We start from the raw sequence: 22,036 nt of genomic DNA, 5'->3' as shown, positions 1-22,036 counted from the left end.
ACCAGGTCTAAAGTCTCATTCCGAGCCAGGGTATTGGTCCTCAGCAACAATGAGAAATGTCAACCATGCTGGTCCTTGGAAAAAGACAGTTGATTCATCCAAAAAGAAAGGTTGTTTACCTCAAAATATAATGCCCTATCAGTTAGAGTCAGATTTCCAGGCCATGCAATGTTATCCTCCCATTTTAAAACAGGCCGCCTCCTGCTTGAGCCAATGCACAAAAGTTGCTCATTGGGCAACACATTGTCTCTGTTTTCATATGATTGTCTTGCCTGATGTACCCTTTTTACAAAGTACAAGCAAGTGTTTAGTGAAAAGAGAACTAAAAAACATAGATTCTTTAGTTAAAAGAGAATTACAAAGTACAGAGAAAACAAACTTGGATGAAATGAACATAATAGGGAAAGAATACAAGTCTTCCCCATCGAAATAAACATCAGCAAGCTATATATCCAGAGCAATATGGCTGACAGAATGATGTATTATGAACTAGATGCAGTCATGCAGATAGACTGTTAATAAATGTATTTGCACACAAATTAAAAGTTCAGACATACTTCAAAAGTTCAGAAAGATATGTTGTCCATAAACTATAAGAGATGCCTTCTTCATCTCCAACCAGTGCCTTAAAGAGATGGTGTGCTGTTGATATGTCTGCCACACCTGCAATAGTTGGAGCTATTCGAACAAAAGCTTCTTCTCCAATTACTTGGCCCTAAGTTAAACAATTCCAGTTATCAGAAATAATCTTTCATTTGACAAATTTAAACATATAGATTTGCAGTGAGATAAGGAAATTACTCACTAAATTAGCAGGACAAATGATCAATAGAATTTCCTTGAAAATGCAGAACATTGCATAACTTGCAGCACCAATGAACAAAAAAATGCATAGTCGGAAAATAGCTTTCTCAAAGTCCTCAACAATAAACTTCATCATGGACCATGTGGAAGGTACAATAAGTTGTGAAATAATGAGTCTCTATCAAGAGCACATCATCAAGATCAACTCTTCATATTTGTACCAATTATATGTTGTCTGCTACATGTATCTTATTCCTTCATGAAGCTCCATTAATTATTAAGATTCAAATCAATGAAATAATATTTTTATTAGATTAATATGTTCTTTAGCCTTCCTCTATCCATTATATATTACAGCTTTCTCTCTAATAGATTTAACTCTTCTAACTATACAATCTATTCACCTTTGAACACATCCATACCATTTCAATCTATTTTTCATTTTCTCATTTATTGAATTATGCCTAACTATTCTCAATATTGATATTTCTTATTATATACTTTCTAGTAACTCGACACATCCATCTTAGTGTTTTTCATCTTTGCTACTGCCTACTTGTTTATGTGTTGCTTCCTAATAGCCTAACATTCAATCCATAAAGTATGATACCACAATCTTATAAAAAATTTCTTGTAGTCCAAGTGGCACTCAGCAATCACGCAAGACTCAAGAAGGCTTCTCTTAAATTCAACCACTCATTTCATCCAGCTAATGATGCCTTTACTAATCCTCATTTCTTGCTGAATTAGATCCTAATAATTTCAAATACATCTCAACTATTATATTCATTCTTTTCTAATTACTAAAATTATATTTACTACATTGCAATTTTTGTTCTACTTATCATAAAACATTTTTACCATGAAGTTTTTCTCCACAACTTAATCTTTGAATTTAATTTAATTACATTCCCATCAAGTAACACTCTCATTTCCAAAAAACATACATCAAGGAGGTTTCTCTTGGGTATGATTGATTTGATTAATTCATCTAGTATTGACGGAAACAGATAGAGACACAGTGAGATGACCCTTAATGTAATCTATAGAAAAATCATCTACCACACTCTCAATCTCAAACACCAATACCAATATTATTATACACATCATTTTTCACATTCATGTAATTTCCAGATATTCTTTTCTTTTACAAAATATAGCATTTCTAAATAAATTCATCTGCAAATTTTCTTATCTTCTATGTACTTTCTTACTAAATCAATAATATCTATGGTTTCGAGCATGATATCAAATTGATTCTTAGAAATATTTATTTTCCATTTTTTGTTCACTTCGAAATAACGCTTTCCCAAAGTTTCATAGACTCATCAAGTTGACCCTCTATAATTAGAGCATTGTATATCACCTTTATTCTCATAAATATGGACAAAAAAGCTATTTCTCCATTCCTTAGATATCTTATTAATTCACCAAAAATGGATAAATAACTTAGTTACTAAATTCTACTTTAAAACTCTTAAATTCTTTCAAACCTCAATGAGATCATCATTCGGACCTACTCTTTATTACCTTCAATTCTTTAAAAAAAGTTCTTTGTCATCACTTTCTCTCGATAGGTGCGACATTGACTTCCTTTCTAATGTTCTCATTTCTTATCCTATCCATCCTCTTATGTCTGCGCATCCACCTTAATATCTTCATCTCTGCGACTTTTTATTTTTTGTTTGATTCATAACCCAATATTCAACTTTATATAACATAAGTGTATCATCATTTTATAAATTTTCCCTTTAAGTTTTACAAGTACCTTATTATCACAAAAAACATTAGGCACCCTCCTCTATTTCAACCATCATTTTGCAAAACGATTCTAGATGCTTAAAGCTCTCAGCTATTGGTAACTCGTCGTCATATATTTTGTCTTTACTCTATTAAACGTATCTAAAATTACAAACAAATCTAAAATTCATATAAATCTATCACAATTTTCAATCTCTAAAGCCAGATGTTTTATAGAAATTGTCATGAAATATTTTTTTACAAAAAAATTCCTTAATTGCATTTTCATTAACAAGATACTTTGAATTTTCATTTTTTTATACAAATAACATTACCAAGTCTTTAAATTTTCTTTTTCTAGCATCTACAATCACTAACTCTCTACATTTTTAGTGTTATATCCCTTTATAATTCTTAATTCCTAGATGCAAAGGATAAAAAGCAGCCTGGTGCTCCCGCCAATGCGGTGTCTTAGGAAAGGATCTGTTGTACGCAGCCTTATCCTGTTTTACAAGAGGTTGTTTTCGAGACTCGAACTCGTGACCTTCAAGTCACGACAGTAACTTTACCATTACGTCAGATCTCCCCGTTTTAGATGTAAATCAATCTTATTTTGTTTGTACTTTACTCTCAACTTAATAAATCATGATTATGTTATTTGATTATCCTTAACTAAATTCCTTTAAACATATTGTTCAAATTAAACTATCAAAACGACTAACATAGGGATGGCCACTCTCAAACTCTCAGCAATGAACTTATCACGAAGGGCGAAGATGTAAAATACCGGAAAAATGACGAATATTAATAAGGGAATTTTTCGGAATTTTTGGACATTTTTCGGAGCTTGTACGGACGAGTTGACGGGGATAAAAACGGGGCCCGGAAAAGCCTATTCGGGCTACCCCATTTAAGTGAGAAAAAGTTGATTTTTTTTACTTTTTCTTTTTAAATTCCTTTTCTTTATTCTCCTCACCGAAAACTCTTCTCCCTCGCGAGCCTGACCCGAGCCTTCTCCTCTTCTTCTCTCACGCCCGACGCCGGCCCTAACCGCCGGCCGGCGGTCTCTTCCTCCCCGAAACCCGAAGCCATTGCCTCTTCCCTTCTTCTCTCCCCGTGCGTGCCTGCCGAGCCTCACCCGACGACTCCACAGCCCGACGGCTGTGCCCTAATCGCCGACGCACCCCTCGATGCCCTAGCCACCCGGCGCCGCCGATCGCCTTCTCCTCTTCCTTCCTGTCCAAGCATCGGCGTCGCGTGAGCCACTGTCGACCCATTGTCGTCTTCCCTAGCGTCGCTCCGTTGCCGCCGCCACCACCACACGGGACAGCGACGACGCCCCACAGTAGACGCGGCCGGGAGTTCCCACCGTGCCCTAGCCCCTCTTAGTGGATAACCGGCTGCCAACGCTCAAAGTCACTGTCGATTTGCAGCCTCTGCCCTAACCTCTGCTTCCGACGTCGGTAAGGGTTCTGCCGTGGCCACCATTTGGGATCCGTATGCCTTCGTTGCCCTCTGCTCTAGTTTACTGCCTCAGTAGCCCCTTGCTGGAAACAACACCGGAGCCCTAAATCCTCCGTTCTCTATTCCAGTGAGTTACTGGATGAAGGTAAGGATCATGTTGCAATTTTAGTTGTGCACTTGTATTTGATTGGGTAGTTGATGCATTTTTAGTGTGATTTTTGGATTCGATTGTTGGAAGGCACCTAGTTGGTTCCGGGTATCACAACATTAATAGTTGTTGCTGTCCCTACTTGATTCCGGCCATCACACCCCTGTCAACAGATTGGCACATCTGAGGTAAGATTAGGTTGTAAGATGGGTTGTTGTTTGATTTGTGATTCCTTATTATTGATCTCAACTTGATCTGATCAGTGGGAAGGATTTCAGCAGGGAGTTTGTGTTCTGTGGGCTTACTTGGTTCTAGCAGAAAATTCCGACCAGCAGCACCCCTTGTTCCAGAAATCAATAAGGCTGAGAAATAAGGTAGGGTGTAGGACATTTGATATATGTTATGAATCATGGTTTTGATTCAATTATTTCAGATAGTGTTTGTGTCAAAGGAATTAGGATTTTATTTTAATCTAATAGTATGAGTAAGGTTTTATACTCATTTAGAGTTAGAGGTTTTGTTTAGCTATTTGTGAGAATTGTAGCTAAATAAAATATATTTATGTTGGTGATACAGGACTTGACGCGAGACGAGTATCTCGACGTCAGATTTGGACCTGATAGGATTGGACCTTTATTTTGGAGGCGGGTACTTTTGACTTATTGTCTTTGATATTCTTAGTAATTAAATTAACAAGATGCATTAATTGGCCCTTTCGAGAACAAGAACAGAACACTAGATCCCGATCTAAACCCTCACCTTTCTGTCACAATACCGTATCACCAATGCTCTGAGGAGGAAGCAATGCTCAGAGCTAGGGCACGCAAGGTGAAACTTGGGCTCGGCTCTTGGCTCCTGTCCGAAACCAACTCAAACAGAAGTGGCAGTAGCGCTGGGTCGTACCTGCAGCCGGAAAAAGAGGCCTCGACAGAATTCTGGCACGGCTCGAGAAAATGGAATAAGAGTCGATCGGCCCCGAACAGTGAAGGTGTCGGAAAGCAAGGAATCGGCTAGGGCACAGATAAACCTCGGCCGGCAAGATGGCGTTGGGCACTAGAGTTCGGCTTCAGTGCTAGAGCACGGGTGAGTAGTTGGCGTCGCTGCAGGGAAGAGGGATCAGGAGGCAGAGGCTAGGGCACCGACGATCGGAGTAAACACCGGGCAGTGAAACTAGGCATAGGGGCAGTCGGCGGTGTGCTCAACTAGGGCAGAGGATGGGTCGAAAAACTAGGGCTCGGCTTCACCGAGAAGAGGAGGAGATGAAGAGGGGGGAACCGTCGTGACCGGCGGTTAGGGCATGGAGGAGAATCGGGCGGCGTCGGGGAGAAGAAAAGAAGAGGGACGCGCGCTGGGGGTGGCTCGGCAAGGAAGAAACGGCGACAACGAGAAAATGAAAAGAAATAAAGAAAATAAAAGGAAAAGGATATATAAACATTTCCTCACTTAAACGGGGTAACCTAAACAGGCTTTTCCGGCCTCCGTTTTTGTCCCCGTTAACTCGTCTGTACGAGCTCCGAAAAATTCTCAAAAAATTTCCAAAAATTCTGGAAAATTCCCTTATTAATATTCGCCTATTTCCGATATTTTACATTTGGTGGAGGTCCGGAAATCCAAATAACCCATCATACCTATTTGCTCTGATACCACTAAATTGTCACGCCCCAGAGGAGTCCCTGTCTGAAGAAATTTCGGCAGCATCTCCCCTGTACGGCGGACAATCTGAAACTTCTACATAACCCATATACCTCAAACAGCACTGAATAATATATCGATAACCAACATATGCTTCCAATATAACATACTAAACCCAGGTGTACTCACAAATAAAACATAATCAAAACTCTGACTCGAAATCAACCCTACTCAACTACACTCGTAAAGCCCAAATCCGATTTTTTTCTTACCTCTTCTGCCGTCCAGGCAGACATGTAGTAGTATAAAATCGAAAATAAATCCATCAACGAGACAAATTATATAATATCTAAGTATTCAACATCCAAATCCAAATATAGTCAAGTGAGAATCAAAAACAATACAAACGATAGCAAATAGCTGGAGGTCTGCAGGGGACTAGCAACTGGAACTCCCTCCTGACAGCATCAACCTGAAAATAACAACAATGGAGGCGGGGTGAGTCCAACACTCAGCAGGTACAATTGATATGCAAAGTAAGGAAATAACACCTAGCACTAATCATGCGTACAATGGTAAATACAAACTGACGTAAGCAGGAGAGAAACTGTACTAACCAGGACCCGGTAAAAGGACAAACAGTCCGAAAGGTATAGAAGACCTGTATGCATGTCAATCAAGGTATCCAAGCAATGTGCAGCATATAAGTGCAACAAACACAAACACAAACAATAAATGCATCATGCATATGATGCCAATGTCATGGTCACCCCTGACGCCAGTCAGCCGACTCACAACAACAGTGGGACCGAGTGGGTAGGGCTGTGACAACCGTGCACTCAGCAACACTACTCCTGCTGAGTGATCGAGTGGACGGATGCTCGGAGTACATACATACTCCTACCCCAAATCATAAATGGGGAGCGCCATGCTCTCATCTCCCAGTGACTGGGAGGGATCTCTAACGTGCTACACGTCACACTACCCATGAGCGGACCAACGGAGCACCTAAGAGCCAAACCGACGTATATCACGCTGTCCCGCTACCCATGAAGGCCACAACGGAGCACCAAACGTGATGAAACTGGCAAAGTGCTCGACAATAAAGGAGCAATCAATCACTCAGCATGCAATCATGCGAATGGTGCATGTCACTAAACATGGTAATATACTAAACCAATCTCTGGACATATCATAATGTGCACCAAAGCGAATGAATCATATCAAGGTATCTGATCATATAAGGTATCAAACCTAGGTCCTGACATGGTAAAATATGGTTATATCACTACCCATGAGCATGTGGAATCAGGTACATATCCATACAAGATGTAAACAAACAATCAATCAACAGGTAGCATGTATTGGGCAGTGATTAACCGAAACAAGTAAGAAACACAATTAATGCATCTTGTTAATTTAATTACTAAGCATATCAAAGACAATAAGTCAAAAGTACCCGCCTCCAATCGAAATAAGATCAATCTGATCCAAACACGACGTCGAGATACGCGTCTCGCGTCAAAGTCCGGTAATATCAAATAGATAATTTATTTAGCTATATAGCTAAATAAAAATCTCCAAACCTATTTAATAATCTTATCCATTCCTTAATTCAACACATATACCTAGGTTAACATTAGTTATTAACCTATCTATGAACCATCGACAAAATGATCAAAACCCAATACCTTACCTCAATTCACAATCATTCTTGTTGCCAATGAAGGGTTGTTTGCTGCTGTAATTCAAGGTAAGCAGCTGTTAGAACAGAGTGAGCCAATCCGCTGTGATTCCGGGTCGAAGTGCGATCAAGCAACAACACCCAAACAGAAATCAAGCCCAAATTCGCAGCTAGATATAATACTTACCTCTAATATCGCCGATCTGTTGTATCAAGGATCTGAAAAACCAAAAGATACAGATATAATGATATGATCCACAGTAGCTATAGAACAAGAACAGAACACTAGATCCCGATCTAAACCCTCACCTTTCTGTCACAATACCGTATCACCAATGCTCTGAGGAGGAAGCAATGCTCAGATCTAGGGCACGCAAGGTGAAACTTGGGCTCGGCTCTTGGCTCCTGTCCGAAACCAACTCAAACAGAAGTGGCAGTAGCGCTGGGTCATACCTGCAACCGGAAAAAGAGGCCTCGACAGAATTCTGGCACGGCTCGAGAAAATGGAATAAGAGTCGATCGGCCCCGAACAGTGAAGGTGTCGGAAAGCAAGGAATCGGCTAGGGCACAGATAAACCTCGGTCGGCAAGATGGCGTTGGGCACTAGAGTTCGGCTTCAGTGCTAGAGCACGGGTGAGTAGTTGGCGTCGCTGCAGGGAAGAGGGATCGAGAGGCAGAGGCTAGGGCACCGGCGATCGGAGTAAACACCGGGCAGTGAAACTAGGCATAGGGGCAGTCGGCGGTGTGCTCGACTAGGGTAGAGGATGGGTCGAAAAACTAGGGCTCGGCTTCACCGAGAAGAGGAGGAGATGAAGAGGGGGGAACCGTCGTGACCGGCGGTTAGGGCATGGAGGAGAATCGGGCGACGTCGGGGAGAAGAAAAGAAGAGGGACGCACGCTGGGGGTGGCTCGGCAAGGAAGAAACGGCGACAACGAGAAAATGAAAAGAAATAAAGAAAATAAAAGGAAAAGGATATATAAACATTTCCTCACTTAAACGGGGTAACCTAAACAGGCTTTTCCGGCCTCCGTTTTTGTCCCCGTTAACTCGTCTGTACGAGCTCCGAAAAATTTCCAAAAATTCTGGAAAATTCCCTTATTAATATTCGCCTATTTCCGGTATTTTAAATTCTCCCCCACTAATAAAAATTTGGTCCCCAAATTTCGTCATCTACCATCAGCAAGTACTAACAACAGATATAGAAAGTATAAATGCTGAACGGTAAATTAAATCACATCCTCAAGTGAAAAGATGGGGATATCGAGCTCGGATAGTATCCTCGAGCTCCCAGGTAACCTCCTTATCCGAATGATGCTGTCATACGACTTTAACCAGTCGGATAGTCTTGTTCCACAACTAACGCTCCTTCCGGTCCAAAATCCGTACCAGAACCTCCTCATAAGTGACGCTAGACTGAACTGAGATATCTGTCAGCACATGTGTCGGGTCGAGTACGTATCTTCTCAGCATAGATACGTGGAATACATCGTGCACGCTTACCAAGGACGGCGATATTGCCAACCAGTAAGCTACTGCTCCAATCCTTTCCGAGATCTGGAAAGGTCCAATGTACCGCAGAGCTGGCTTACCTCTGAGGTCAAATCTCTTCACCCCTTTCGTGGGCGAAACTCACAGAAATATATAGCCGCAAATGGAGAACTCAAGGTGTCTCCGACTCGAGTCAGCATAACTCTTCTGGCAGTCTTATGCTTTTGACATCCTCCGTCTGATAATACGGACCAACTCTGCCTCACGTTGAGCCCTATGAGGTCCCAACAACTGGGTCTCTCGGATTCTCGTCCTGATCGACGACTGAGCAACTATGGTAACAAGAATACCCTGCTCTGTATGTCCCTGCTCCTCAATGTCTAACTCAGAGAAATCCTGAATCAAATCTATGACCACAACTCGGTGGCAAGCTAAAGTCCCTCTGGACCTCTAGCTAAGTGCATCGGTAACCACATTAGCTTTTCCCAGGTGATAGCTAATGGTACAATCATAATCCTTCAGGAACTCCATCTATCTCCTCGGTCGAAGATTAAGTTCCTTCTGAGTGAACAGATATTTGAGACTCCGATGGTCTGTGAGAATCTCAATGTAACATCATACAGGTACTGCCGCCAAATCTTCAGGGCAAAAATAATAGCGGCCAACTCCAGATCATGAACTGAGTATTTTCTTCTCAGACTCCCTCAACTATCGAGAAGCATATAAGAATACTCTACCGTGCTGCACCAGAACAGCACCCATACCCTGTAGAAACGTGTCGGTGTAGAGGACAAATCCGTCCTCTCCAGAAGGTAAAAATCAAAAATCGAAGCCGACACTAGTCTCCGCTTTAGCTTCTAGAAGCTGATCTTGCAATCCTCAATCCAAGTAAACTTCATGCATTTCATGGTCAGGCGTGTAGGTAGCATAGCAATCCGTGAGAAACCCTCAACGTATCTCAGGAAATATCGGCCAAACAAAGGAGGTTGCAAGCCTCTTCTATTGACTCCGTCTACTCCCGACGGTAATAATCTGGATCTTATGTGGAACCACGGTATACCTCTATTGGTGACGTGTGGCTCAAACATCTCACATAAGACAAACCCAAAACGCACTACTGAACTTCGCATATAGATGTTCCCATCGAAATATCTCTAGACTATGCAAAAATGATGTGCGCGACTCACCGCGGATCCGAAATAGATCACAACATCGTCCACAAAGACAATGGAAACCTATCCAAACATCCTGGAAATACCAAAATCACTAAGTCTCAAAAAAACCTCTAAGGCACTGTAAGCCTATATGGCAAAAACCAAGACACATAATGTCCGTATCACAACCATTTCTAACCATAAGATCTCCGATAATAAGTCGAAAATCTGATCATCAATAACATAAATCACCTAAGCATAGATCCTCCAGTGTGAGAGCAACGCTCCATCACAGAAAATACCACATATGGGGGAGCAACGCTCTACCACAAGAAATCCTCAATATGTAGGAGTAACACTCCACTACAAATAATCCATAACATGTATCTGCAATAGATATGGGAGCAATGCTCCGCTACAAGCAATTCGAAGTATGTATATGTGGGAGCTCCGCTCCACCACAAACGATCCATAAGTGTCCAAGGCACCTAACTGTCCAACTAAAGGCTGCACGAGATCACTCGACCACATATCACTGTGGGCAGCCAAAGGTATAAACAACCTAGTAAACAAATCAAATCCATAGTCAACTCTATTATCATCCTAGTGGGTTGGTCACCCACTAATAGGAGAATTAGTTGACAGGGTTATACAACCAATAACATAATGTAGACACTCAGCATTCTACATTCAACATAGGTAGAATCATCATGATGCTACCCACCATACATCTGGTACACATGCACACACAACATATGTATAATCGACATAATCCTCCAATTATTATACACCAAACATACTCACAACTCAGGTATATCCAGTATGATACATCCAACAATACATACCGAACATGTGTGCAAAATCAACATAAGTAAAATCAACAATACACCTCAAACAGCACTCACATAACATATCGTATAACCGACATATGCTTCCAATAAAGCATACTAAACCCAGGTGCACTCACAAATCAAACCTAATCAAAAAGATACTTCAGATACCACACCAAACACATATGTACATATCACAACTCAGATTAAATCGACAAAATGCCTCCATCAAAACACCACCGATGTACTTATACTACATCTCGGATTTAATCAACAAGATATCTTCAATAATACATCCAGATACATACACCGAACTACATAGCTATGATCCACAAGGAAACTTCAAACCATATCAGAACATGGATACATATACTACTTGCAAATGGGCAGTCTACCACATGACTCCTACAACACATAACAATCATAATATACATGTAACATAGACATGCAAAATCAGTACACCAGCTCAATCAAAGAGACCAACCTTATGCTACCAACACTCATGGGTTACTAGTATATCTAAACAAAATTCATGCATATGTATCAAACATGAATACATCAATCAAAAGCAACCCAAAATAAAGTAGCCTAATCATCCAGTAACAACCCTGCTCTAGGTTCAAAGGAACTAGTATCGGACAAGAACGATATACACACCGTGGTATAACATTGCCAGTCAATGTCATACACTACCAAGACTATATCCAATGGGAAAAATTTTATCATCATAAATCCAAATGTACTCTCCCAGTATACACTAGTAACGATTGTATCCCATAAGTGTTAAGCAATTAGCTCTACACTTCCTTACACAAGCGGGGTCACATATCCCAATGCACCCTCTAAGTTATCCCACCAGGTATATACAATCCACGGTCAAAGTCTTCATGGAATAGGATACATCGATCATTTATAAACTATCCAAGCTGAAAATGATTTATGACTAAATCAGTCCTTCCCACGTCAGTACAAAACATGTACTCAAAGGTGCTCTAGATACATAACTAAGCACAAATAATCTAAAGGTTCGAACCTCTAAAAATAGAGTATGGCAATCCTCTACTGATCACCCAACAAAACTAAATCATTCATCTACTAACTAATCAAGAATACCTTAATCCTCCACAAGCAACTAAGGTATATCCAACCACATAATATCATATGTATAAATGTGTACAACCCAAAAGAAAAAGTCAATATTTAGGAACATCAAGACACTCTCATTTTCATCTTCAAAAATATCAGCCCACATAATATCAGATGAATCAGTCTCTACTCCCCATGAGGGCAAGTTAGCATTCAAAACATCAAATCATTATTTATCCACGAAGTCCAATATCAGAGGAAGCAATTATCCATTTTATCATCCTTTTAACTAACCACAACTAACCAGATTATTAAAATCTCATAGGCACACTCAATCATAAACTCTCTAGCACCCAATTTATAATCTGATCACCAACCATAATCATCAAACCTGTGAATATTATAAATGACACTAACTATGTCACCATCAATGACAACCCAAATATAAATCATCAAAATAGTTATCCACTAATAGATCATCAAAACAAATATCTAATAATGGATCATCAAACAACCACATAACATTTACTCTCATAAATCATTAGAAATCAACACATCACAATATCAGATCTTCCAAAATCCCTCAACCTCAAATCATTCTCAACAATGATCAAACATGATAACTCTCCAATGCCTAATTTTCATCGTATCGGGTACCCTATTATCCAAAAGATACGAGTATAAAAAACTCTACTGGCTAAGTCCACAGGAATATATAGGTATCATCCATTACCCAGCTAACAATATCAGAGGCTGATATGTGCCTCCATCTCCTAGTAGTAGTAATAGAAGTTAAAACTACTGATGGTATGATATGAAAAATCACCAGAGACTATAATTCTTGATCTCTATGAGGGTCGACCCAGATCAGTGGCTAACCCATCACATGTAATATGGCTACAACAACCAGACAGGTACTAAAGATAAAGTGTTAATACATGTCATAACTATCATAAAATAAACATCATACCTATTTTTGGTCTGAGATGTTCTCTGTCCCCAACTTCGACCTCAAACTCCGAACGAGAAACATCGAAAATCCAAATAAACCAAACGGAACCAAACATAACCATATCGAATCGAAAATGCCCAGGTTTGACTGCAAACCCGCTAACCCAAATATCCGAATACTAACAATGTATCCGATAAATCTCCAAAACACCAAAAGCGGTATCCATAACTCGCTCCGATACCAATAAATTAGTATCGATAAATCCAAAATCCAAAATACAAAATAACAAGTATTGCCAAACTTGGCGCTCCGATACCAAGTAAATAAATTGGTATCAGTTATCCCAAACATCAAAAATACGAAACAAAAGATCGAGAAACTGGGCCACTAAATTGTCACGCCCAGAGGAGTCCTCGTCAGAAGAAATTTCGACAAGATCTCCCCAATCTGAAACTTCTACATAACCCATATACCTCAGCCACAATGTACTGGAATAATAACAAGAATAAAATCAATCACCACGCAGCTTATATATGTATTCTGCTGTCACAACCACGCAATTAATAAAATAAACAACATAGTAATACTCGACTGAAATCAACCCTACTCAACTACACTCAGAAGCCCAAATCATTTTTTTCTTCTGCCGTCCAGGCATGCATGTAGTAGTATAAAATCGAAAATAAATCCATCAACGAGACAAATTATATAATATCTAAGTATTCAACATCCAAATCCAAATATAGTCAAGTGAGAATCAAAACAATACAAACGATAGCAAATATCTGGAGGTCTGCAGGACTAGAACTCCCTCCGGACAGATCAACCCGAAAATAACAACAATGGAGGCGGGTGAGTCCAACACTCAGTACAATTGATATGCAAAGTAAGGAAATAACACCTAGCACTAATCATGCGAATACCTGATGAATAAAGGTAAATACCAAACTCAAGTAAGCGAGAGAAACTGCTACTAACCAGACCGGTTAAAGGACAAACAATCGAAGGTATAGAAGACCAGATGCATCAATCAAGGTATCCAAGCAATGCGCAGCATATAAGTGCAACAAACACAAACACAACAATAAATGCATCATGCATACGATGCCAATGTCATGGTCACCCCGGACGCCAGTCACAACGGTGAGAATGAGTGGGTAGGGCTATGACAACCGTGCACTCGCAACACTACTCCGATGAGTGATCGAGTGGACGGGATGTTGTCGAGTACATACATACTCCTACCCCAAATCATAAATGGGGAGCATCATGCTCTCATCTCCTGTACGGGAGGGATCTCTAACGTGCTACACGTCACACACTACCCATGAGCGGACCAACGGAGCACCTAAGAGCCAACGTGCTACCACGCTGTGTCCCGCTACCCATGAGCGTCACAACGGAGCACCAAACAGTGATGAAACTGGCAAAGTGCTCGACAATAAAGGAGCAATCAATCACTCAGCATGCAATCATGCGAATGGTGCATGTCACTAAACATGGTAATATACTAAACCAATCTCTGGACATATCATAATGTGCACCAAAGCGAATGAATCATATCAAGGTATCTGATCATATAAGGTATCAAACCTAGGTCCTGACATGGTAAAATATGGTTATATCACTACCCATGAGCATGTGGAATCAGGTACATATCCATACAAGATGTAAACAAACAATCAATCAACAGGTAGCATGTATTGGGCAGTGATTAACCGAAACAAGTAAGAAACACAATTAATGCATCTTGTTAATTTAATTACTAAGCATATCAAAGACAATAAGTCAAAAGTACCCGCCTCCAATCGAAATAAGATCAATCTGATCCAAACACGACGTCGAGATACGCGTCTCGCGTCAAAGTCCGGTAATATCAAATAGATAATTTATTTAGCTATATAGCTAAATAAAAATCTCCAAACCTATTTAATAATCTTATCCATTCCTTAATTCAACACATATACCTAGGTTAACATTAGTTATTAACCTATCTATGAACCATCGACAAAATGATCAAAACCCAATACCTTACCTCAATTCACAATCATTCTTGTTGCCAATGAAGGGTTGTTTGCTGCTGTAATTCAAGGTAAGCAGCTGTTAGAACAGAGTGAGCCAATCCGCTGTGATTCCGGGTCGAAGTGCGATCAAGCAACAACACCCAAACAGAAATCAAGCCCAAATTCGCAGCTAGATATAATACTTACCTCTAATATCGCCGATCTGTTGTATCAAGGATCTGAAAAACCAAAAGATACAGATATAATGATATGATCCACAGTAGCTATAGAACAAGAACAGAACACTAGATCCCGATCTAAACCCTCACCTTTCTGTCACAATACCGTATCACCAATGCTCTGAGGAGGAAGCAATGCTCAGAGCTAGGGCACGCAAGGTGAAACTTGGGCTCGGCTCTTGGCTCCTGTCCGAAACCAACTCAAACAGAAGTGGCAGTAGCGCTGGGTCGTACCTGTAGCCGGAAAAAGAGGCCTCGACAGAATTCTGGCACGGCTCGAGAAAATGGAATAAGAGTCGATCGGCCCCGAACAGTGAAGGTGTCGGAAAGCAAGGAATCGGCTAGGGCACAGATAAACCTTGGCCGGCAAGATGGCGTTGGGCACTAGAGTTCAGCTTCAGTGCTAGAGCACGGGTGAGTAGTTGGCGTCGCTGCAGGGAAGAGGGATCGGGAGGCAGAGGCTAGGGCACCGGCGATCGGAGTAAACACCGGGCAGTGAAACTAGGCATAGGGGCAGTCGGCGGTGTGCTCGACTAGGGCAGAGGATGGGTCGAAAAACTAGGGCTCGACTTCACCGAGAAGAGGAGGAGATGAAGAGGGGGGAACCGTCGTGACCGGCGGTTAGGGCATGGAGGAGAATCGTGCAGCGTCGGGGAGAAGAAAAGAAGAGGGACGCGCGCTGGGGGTGGCTCGGCAAGGAAGAAACGGCGACAACGAGAAAATGAAAAGAAATAAAGAAAATAAAAGGAAAAGGATATATAAACATTTCCTCACTTAAACGGGGTAACCTAAACAGGCTTTTCCGGCCTCCGTTTTTGTCCCCGTTAACTCGTCTGTACGAGCTCCGAAAAATTCCCGAAAAATTTCCAAAAATTCTGGAAAATTCCCTTATTAATATTCGCCTATTTCCGGTATTTTACATCCGTTGTGACGCTCATGGGTAGCGGGACACAGAAGAGGTGAGACAAGGACATTTGAGAGGCTATATTTTCAAACTAGAAACCCTCTAATAACACGACTCACTAAACAATGGAAAAAATTGTCAAATCGAGGAAATCTAAAGGACACGACTCACTAAACAATGGAGACAAGTTCTGTTTTGTGCAAAGGAGTGACTTCGATATTTACCCATTTTAATGGGGCTAGCATCAACAACAATTGTTAAAACATACATTTAACATGTAGGAGCACGGTTTTCTTCAATCTACATCTCTTTATGCGAATCCAAAACATGTAGTTATCTTGTCCGAAAGTCGAGACGGTGGATGCTAGGGACGTGGTGCTCCCGTTGACCGTGTGGAGACTCCGAATGACGTCAACCTACAGCCATAGAACGTCAGTGCCGAGCCAAGGAGGGATTCCCCAGCGTTGACCCTCCGACGCACAAGTCAATCACCGGCGGTATGGAAGCAAAGATGCGGAGCGAAAACAATAGAGTACCAGTGGCTACAGAAGAATATGCATACCTCCGTTGAAGCTCGAGGCCCTTTATATAGGGCTCCGGGAGCGCGCGCGTGCACGCTTCACAAAGCTTATCCTGAAAAGACATGTGAGTAAAATGTCCTTGACACTAAACCTTACCGACCCGAGCATATCTCTGACAGGACAATGGAAGCTTTCGTCGTACGATCCTCTGCCTGACCATGCTGCCGGCCATTATTTCTGCCAACGGCACGGGTTCCCAAAAGGATATTGACAGATTCTCCTTTTGTTTGCTACTTAGTCGAGCGTGAGGGCGCTCGGCCAGCCTTTATCCATACAGGTGCAACTCTGTCCTTGGGCCGAGCGGGAAGGTCGCTCAGCCGACCTTCCACTGTCCGAGCTCCGCTGTAATTCCGAGCGAGAAGTCGTGTTTGAATGTCGTCTGCTCGGTCGTGCAACCGCCTTGCTGGTTTCGCGACCTGATATAAGTCCAAGTGGGATAGCCGCTCGACGTGCGCTTTGTCGATTCTTCGATTTTCTGAGCGTTGGAAGCTCGGTGCATGGCCGAGCTATGATAATGCCGGAATAGATATTCCTTGTTCAGATCGACCAAGTGAGTTGAACTGAAAAAGGTTGAAGGAGGCACCCTTCAATATCCTGGCTCCGCCCATGCTACCGTCGACCTTTGTGCGGGCTTGGGCTGGCGCATGGACGTCATCGAGCTGAGTGTGGTCATGGCAAGGGGTTTCCGATTGCCAACGGATCGGAAATCAGGTAAGGTTTTGCTCTTGTTTCCATGTAGAAGTTCCTGCTACTTTTTCAACTTTTCTCAAGATACTAATTTTTTTTGCTTGAAAATAATCTTTTGGCGGCACATTTGTCTTTCATATAAAAGAGTTTCTTTTTCTCTGGTTGTATTAGTATTTTTCCCTTTCACAATGCGCAATTTGATTGAAATAGAATGAAAAATTCACTTTGTCTCAGTATTTTCCATACGTTGTATTTCTCTATACTTGATTATTTTTATTTCAAAAAAAAAAAATCTGTTTTAGTGAATTTATATCAATGACAATTGACAAACAACAAATTGCTCCATTAGGATATATGAGATTAATCGAGGAAGAGAGTTACCAAAGAAGGGAAAAAAATACAATTCATTTAAATATAAATGAAGATATAATAGAGATCGAGCCCAATCGCTTTGGAGGATTCATATAGCCGATCATACTTAATGAGATAAAGATTTGGTTGTCGATGCTGATGTAAAACAAGGGTAAATGCTACCGAAATTGAACTAATTTGAGTTGTATATGACACTACATATGGCTCATGGCCTCATGAGATTCATCTAGCTGACTCAAATATCTATTCGACTATAAGAGTTAATGTTCATTACTGAATACTTAGGTATGATCATTGATGGCCTGATGAAATTCATATAGCAGACCAAAATATTTGTCTTACACAAGTAGTTGATGTTTGTTGCTTTCATTCCTATGTACAATAATCTAATCTCTGACAACTTTACATTTTATTTGTCTCCTGGAACTATTGGAACATTTTTGGTTGACTCTTTAACGCATTATCTGTTTGTTTGTAGAATTTTGTACAAATTCTCTACTATACTACATTTTTAAATTAGTTGTTGACAAATTTGCATTATTTGATAATGTCTTTATCGGATTTGAATGGTCGTGACAGTTCCATTTGTCAGCTTATTCAACTATCATTATAAATATTAATATCGTTAAACTTATTGAAGAAATCGAATGCGATTCTGTGAATCAACTGGAGTCAAAATAATGCTTGTTCTGTCACAATTGGATGAAAGATGGGGTGACGAATAAAACTTTACTTTCCATCAAATATGTTTTACGACATTACAGGCAACGTTTTTCAAGAGCTAAGTTATACTATATCCTCCAACTTTTTCAAAAGCTACAGATATATTCAAAATCTCTTTTAGACCTTTTGCCATTTCTCGAAACTTTGCAACTGCATCTTGAAGTATCAGTTCAGCTTTCTCTGGAGATATATCCTTGCTTGCTTCATCATTAGATGTCGATAGCTTCATTTTTTGAATCCTTGAAGCTATCTCTGAAGGATCTTCATAAGTCTTCTTCGGAGTCGGTATCCATCTCTTTATATGACAGTGACATGCATAATTCTTTATCGCACCTCTTATCATTTCTTCCACAAATACATGTTTATGTTCGTGTCTTGGTAAATCGAGGTAATCTATAATATCTCTATTTAAATAAATAAAAAATAGATTAAAAATTTTTAATAAAAAATAATTGATATATTAATAAATTACTTGTTTTTTATTTGTAGTGTTGAATTTATAGTCATATTCATCATCCATTACAAGCTGCATTGAATTAAATAAAATATTTATTGAATATATATCTAATAACTTTCTATATGAATTTGAGAAAATTGAAGATTATAGCTAGATACAATGAAGCCGAAATGATTCTTGATGAAGTGTCAGGACTACTGCTCACTTGAATGTAATAGCAATCCGTGATCCGGCGACGACCATGTACTTGTATTTATAATTGTATCAGTCTTTGGAACTTCAAGCATAAGAGTTTTTAACCCTACAGTCGGATCAGATGGGTTAAAAGTCCTAGTGTGACGAGCCTTTTTCATAACATCAGAAATTCTATCATAATAATAGCGGATGGGAATTGCGACATCGGTCGAGATCGCAGGATGAACACTGACTGGGATCGCTGGAAGGACACCGGCTAGGATCACTACGCAGTTGGTGGCCGGAATCGCCGAGATCTGTCGCCCAAATCTAAGAATAATCCGGCTTAGCATGGTATGTTTCTTGCAATTTGAGCATAATTAAAATGAGTTTCTATAGGTGGCAGAAAATTTTTTTTGCATATATAAACGCTGACCTCTATAGAATTCTAAGGGAATATTTTCAACTATCATTCTTAAAAGACTAAAATTCTAGTCCTAGAAATACTGTCATATCACAATAATTTTAGAAATTAATTGTATATAGCAAAGAGCAATGCACTATAATATTATAATATGCTGTGTCCGGGTTGATTCCAATTTTTTCTATCTTCTCTACACATAAACTAGCATCTTCAAGATTACCCCTTTTGACCAATGCACTTATTGATGCACAATACGCAAACACATCTGTTATATAATCTTTATCTATCATCCCATCAAATATATGAAATCCATGTTCAAATTTTCCATGTCTAAAACAGCATTCCATGATTGTTGTGCTCTATATCTTTCCTTCTTGATTCCTTTTAATACTGGCATCTAACCTTGTTCTTCATTGCGGGATAGCTATGGAATGATTATGAAGTAAAGTAATACAATATTAATTCTCAACTCATCATTCTCACCTATCCTCTAAAATGCATTCCAATTTCTCTTACACCCAAAGGAACTACATGTTAGGTTAAGAATCTTGATTATCATTGCATGCAAATAAGTAGTAAACAATCCATAAATTGAAAATCAATTTGATATCAATTTAAATTAATATATAATATTAAGAATATTTTAATACAAGGTCGAGTTTAAACCCAATTCATTACCATCCCTAATAATAAGTATCATACATACTTACCACTCAGCTCAAATACATAATTTCTAATTTTATTTTATTTTTTTTAGCAGATATCAAAATACAAATTTAATTATCGGTACTACAACAACGACACATAATTATGAGTTTTTTTAAATTCTTTGCCATGAATTTTGGAGGACAATTTGTCATTGTGAAAGTCCAGGAGTTCAAAAAAAAAATATATGGCAAAATGAAATTTTGCCCATGTTATCTATTCTTAGCTATACACGTGGAACTTCTAATGAAACTTTGCCTCTTAGCAGAAAACCTAAAGCTCTTCCGTATACCCGCCACCTGGAGAAGAAGATCCCAAGGTAAGGTAAGAAGGTCAAACCCTCAAAGTTAGTCACCCTTTTTTGTTTGTCTTTCATGTCTATCGACACATCAATGCAATTTTGTATTATAAATGCAGTTTTGTCTCTTTTTCTCCTTGAAAGAGATTCGAAACTTCTTAAAGGATATTCTTAAGGACTTGGGTGAATCAGATTATGATCCAAATGTAATATACTTAATTCATTACATTAACTAATAGTTAATGTTCTCTTTGGCCTCACTTTATTCGTTCAACTCTTCGGTCATCTTACATATATATACCATCTCAACCTATTTTATCTCATTGGACCATTGATTGAAGTTATATCTAATTGCTTTGAATATTGGTATTTGTAATTTTATACTTTTTAGTAAATTCATACATTCATCTTAGTATTATCGTTTCTGCAATATTAACTTTTAGAAAATATTTCCTAAAAGCCAAAAATTTCAATTAATAAAGAATGGCAGATTGACCTAGAATTTTTCAATGATCACACGACTACATGATATCCTTTCTATTTTGCTTCCTAAAAGCCCACGACTCAGGGGGCGTTTGGTTCTCTTCAAGGAATCGGAATGGGAATGGGTATGAGCTTGGGTATCATTCTTAAAAATGATGTTTGGTTAATTAAATATTTTCAATCGGAATGAACCTAAATTTCCTTTTTTACCCTTATAGGAAAATAAGAGACAAAATTAGATGGGAGAGAAAGTTGAATGTGAGAGAAACATATGACGAGAGAAAATGATGAAAGAGAAAGTGTGATGAGAGAGAAAGTGTGTTGAAAAAAATGAAGAGAGAGAAAATGAGGAGAGAGTACATGATAGGAGAGAATGGGAAGAGAAAAAGTATGATGAGAGAAAACGTATGTTGAGAGAGAAAGAGTGGTGGGAAAAATGAAGAGAGAGAAAGTATTATGAGAGAAAATGAAAGAGAGAGGAGAGAGAAAGTACAATAAGAGAGAAAGTATGATGAGAGAGAAAATGGATTGAGAGAGAAAGTGTGATGAGAGAAAATGAGAGACTGAGGAGAGAGAAAGTATGTTGAGAGAGAAAGTATTATGAGAGAAAATGAAAAAATTGAGGAGAGAGAAAGTATGATTAGAGAGAAAGAGTTATAGGAAAAAAGAAGAGAGAGAAAGTTTGATGAGAGAAAATGAGAGACTAGGGAGAGAGAAAGTATAATGAGAGAGAAAGTGTGCTGAGAGAAAATAAAGAGTGAGAGTGTGATGAGAGAGAGAATGAAGAGAGAGAAAATGTGATGAGAGAAAATGAGGGGAGAGAGTATACTACGAGAGATTAAGGAGAGAAAGTACGATGAGAGAAAAAGTACGATAAGAGAGAAAGTATGATGAAAAAATAAAGAGAATGTGTAATGAGAGAGAAAATGTGATGAAAGAGAATGAAGAGAGAGAATGAGGAGAGAGAGAGTGTGAGGAGAAAGAGTGTATGATAAGAGAAAAT

The 22,036-nt window shown here is 39.5% G+C and overlaps 2 long non-coding RNA genes across 4 annotated transcripts; one reads left to right on the top strand and one right to left on the bottom strand.

Moving 5' to 3' along the window:
- Positions 1-118: 118 nt before the first annotated feature.
- On the bottom strand, positions 119-714 carry LOC122041888. Its single transcript, XR_006129112.1, has 2 exons — positions 558-714; positions 119-282 (listed from the first exon to the last, which is right to left on the bottom strand). It is a non-coding gene; the product is annotated as an uncharacterized LOC122041888 (long non-coding RNA).
- Positions 715-3,524: 2,810 nt separating this feature from the next.
- Positions 3,525-21,155, top strand: LOC122041889. Of its 3 annotated transcripts, none has more exons than XR_006129115.1 (4): positions 3,525-4,153; positions 4,247-4,344; positions 4,420-4,530; positions 20,521-21,155. It is a non-coding gene; the product is annotated as an uncharacterized LOC122041889 (long non-coding RNA). The 3 variants fall into 3 exon arrangements; XR_006129114.1 differs by lacking the exon at positions 20,521-21,155 and adding an exon at positions 4,733-4,778; XR_006129113.1 differs by lacking the exon at positions 20,521-21,155 and having other exon boundaries at positions 4,420-4,720.
- The last annotated feature ends 881 nt before the right edge of the window (positions 21,156-22,036 follow it).

The sequence above is a fragment of the Zingiber officinale genome, chromosome 2A (assembly GCF_018446385.1).
Source record: "Zingiber officinale cultivar Zhangliang chromosome 2A, Zo_v1.1, whole genome shotgun sequence".
Lineage (NCBI taxonomy): Eukaryota > Viridiplantae > Streptophyta > Magnoliopsida > Zingiberales > Zingiberaceae > Zingiber > Zingiber officinale.
This window is presented reverse-complemented; position numbering and strand designations above follow the sequence as displayed.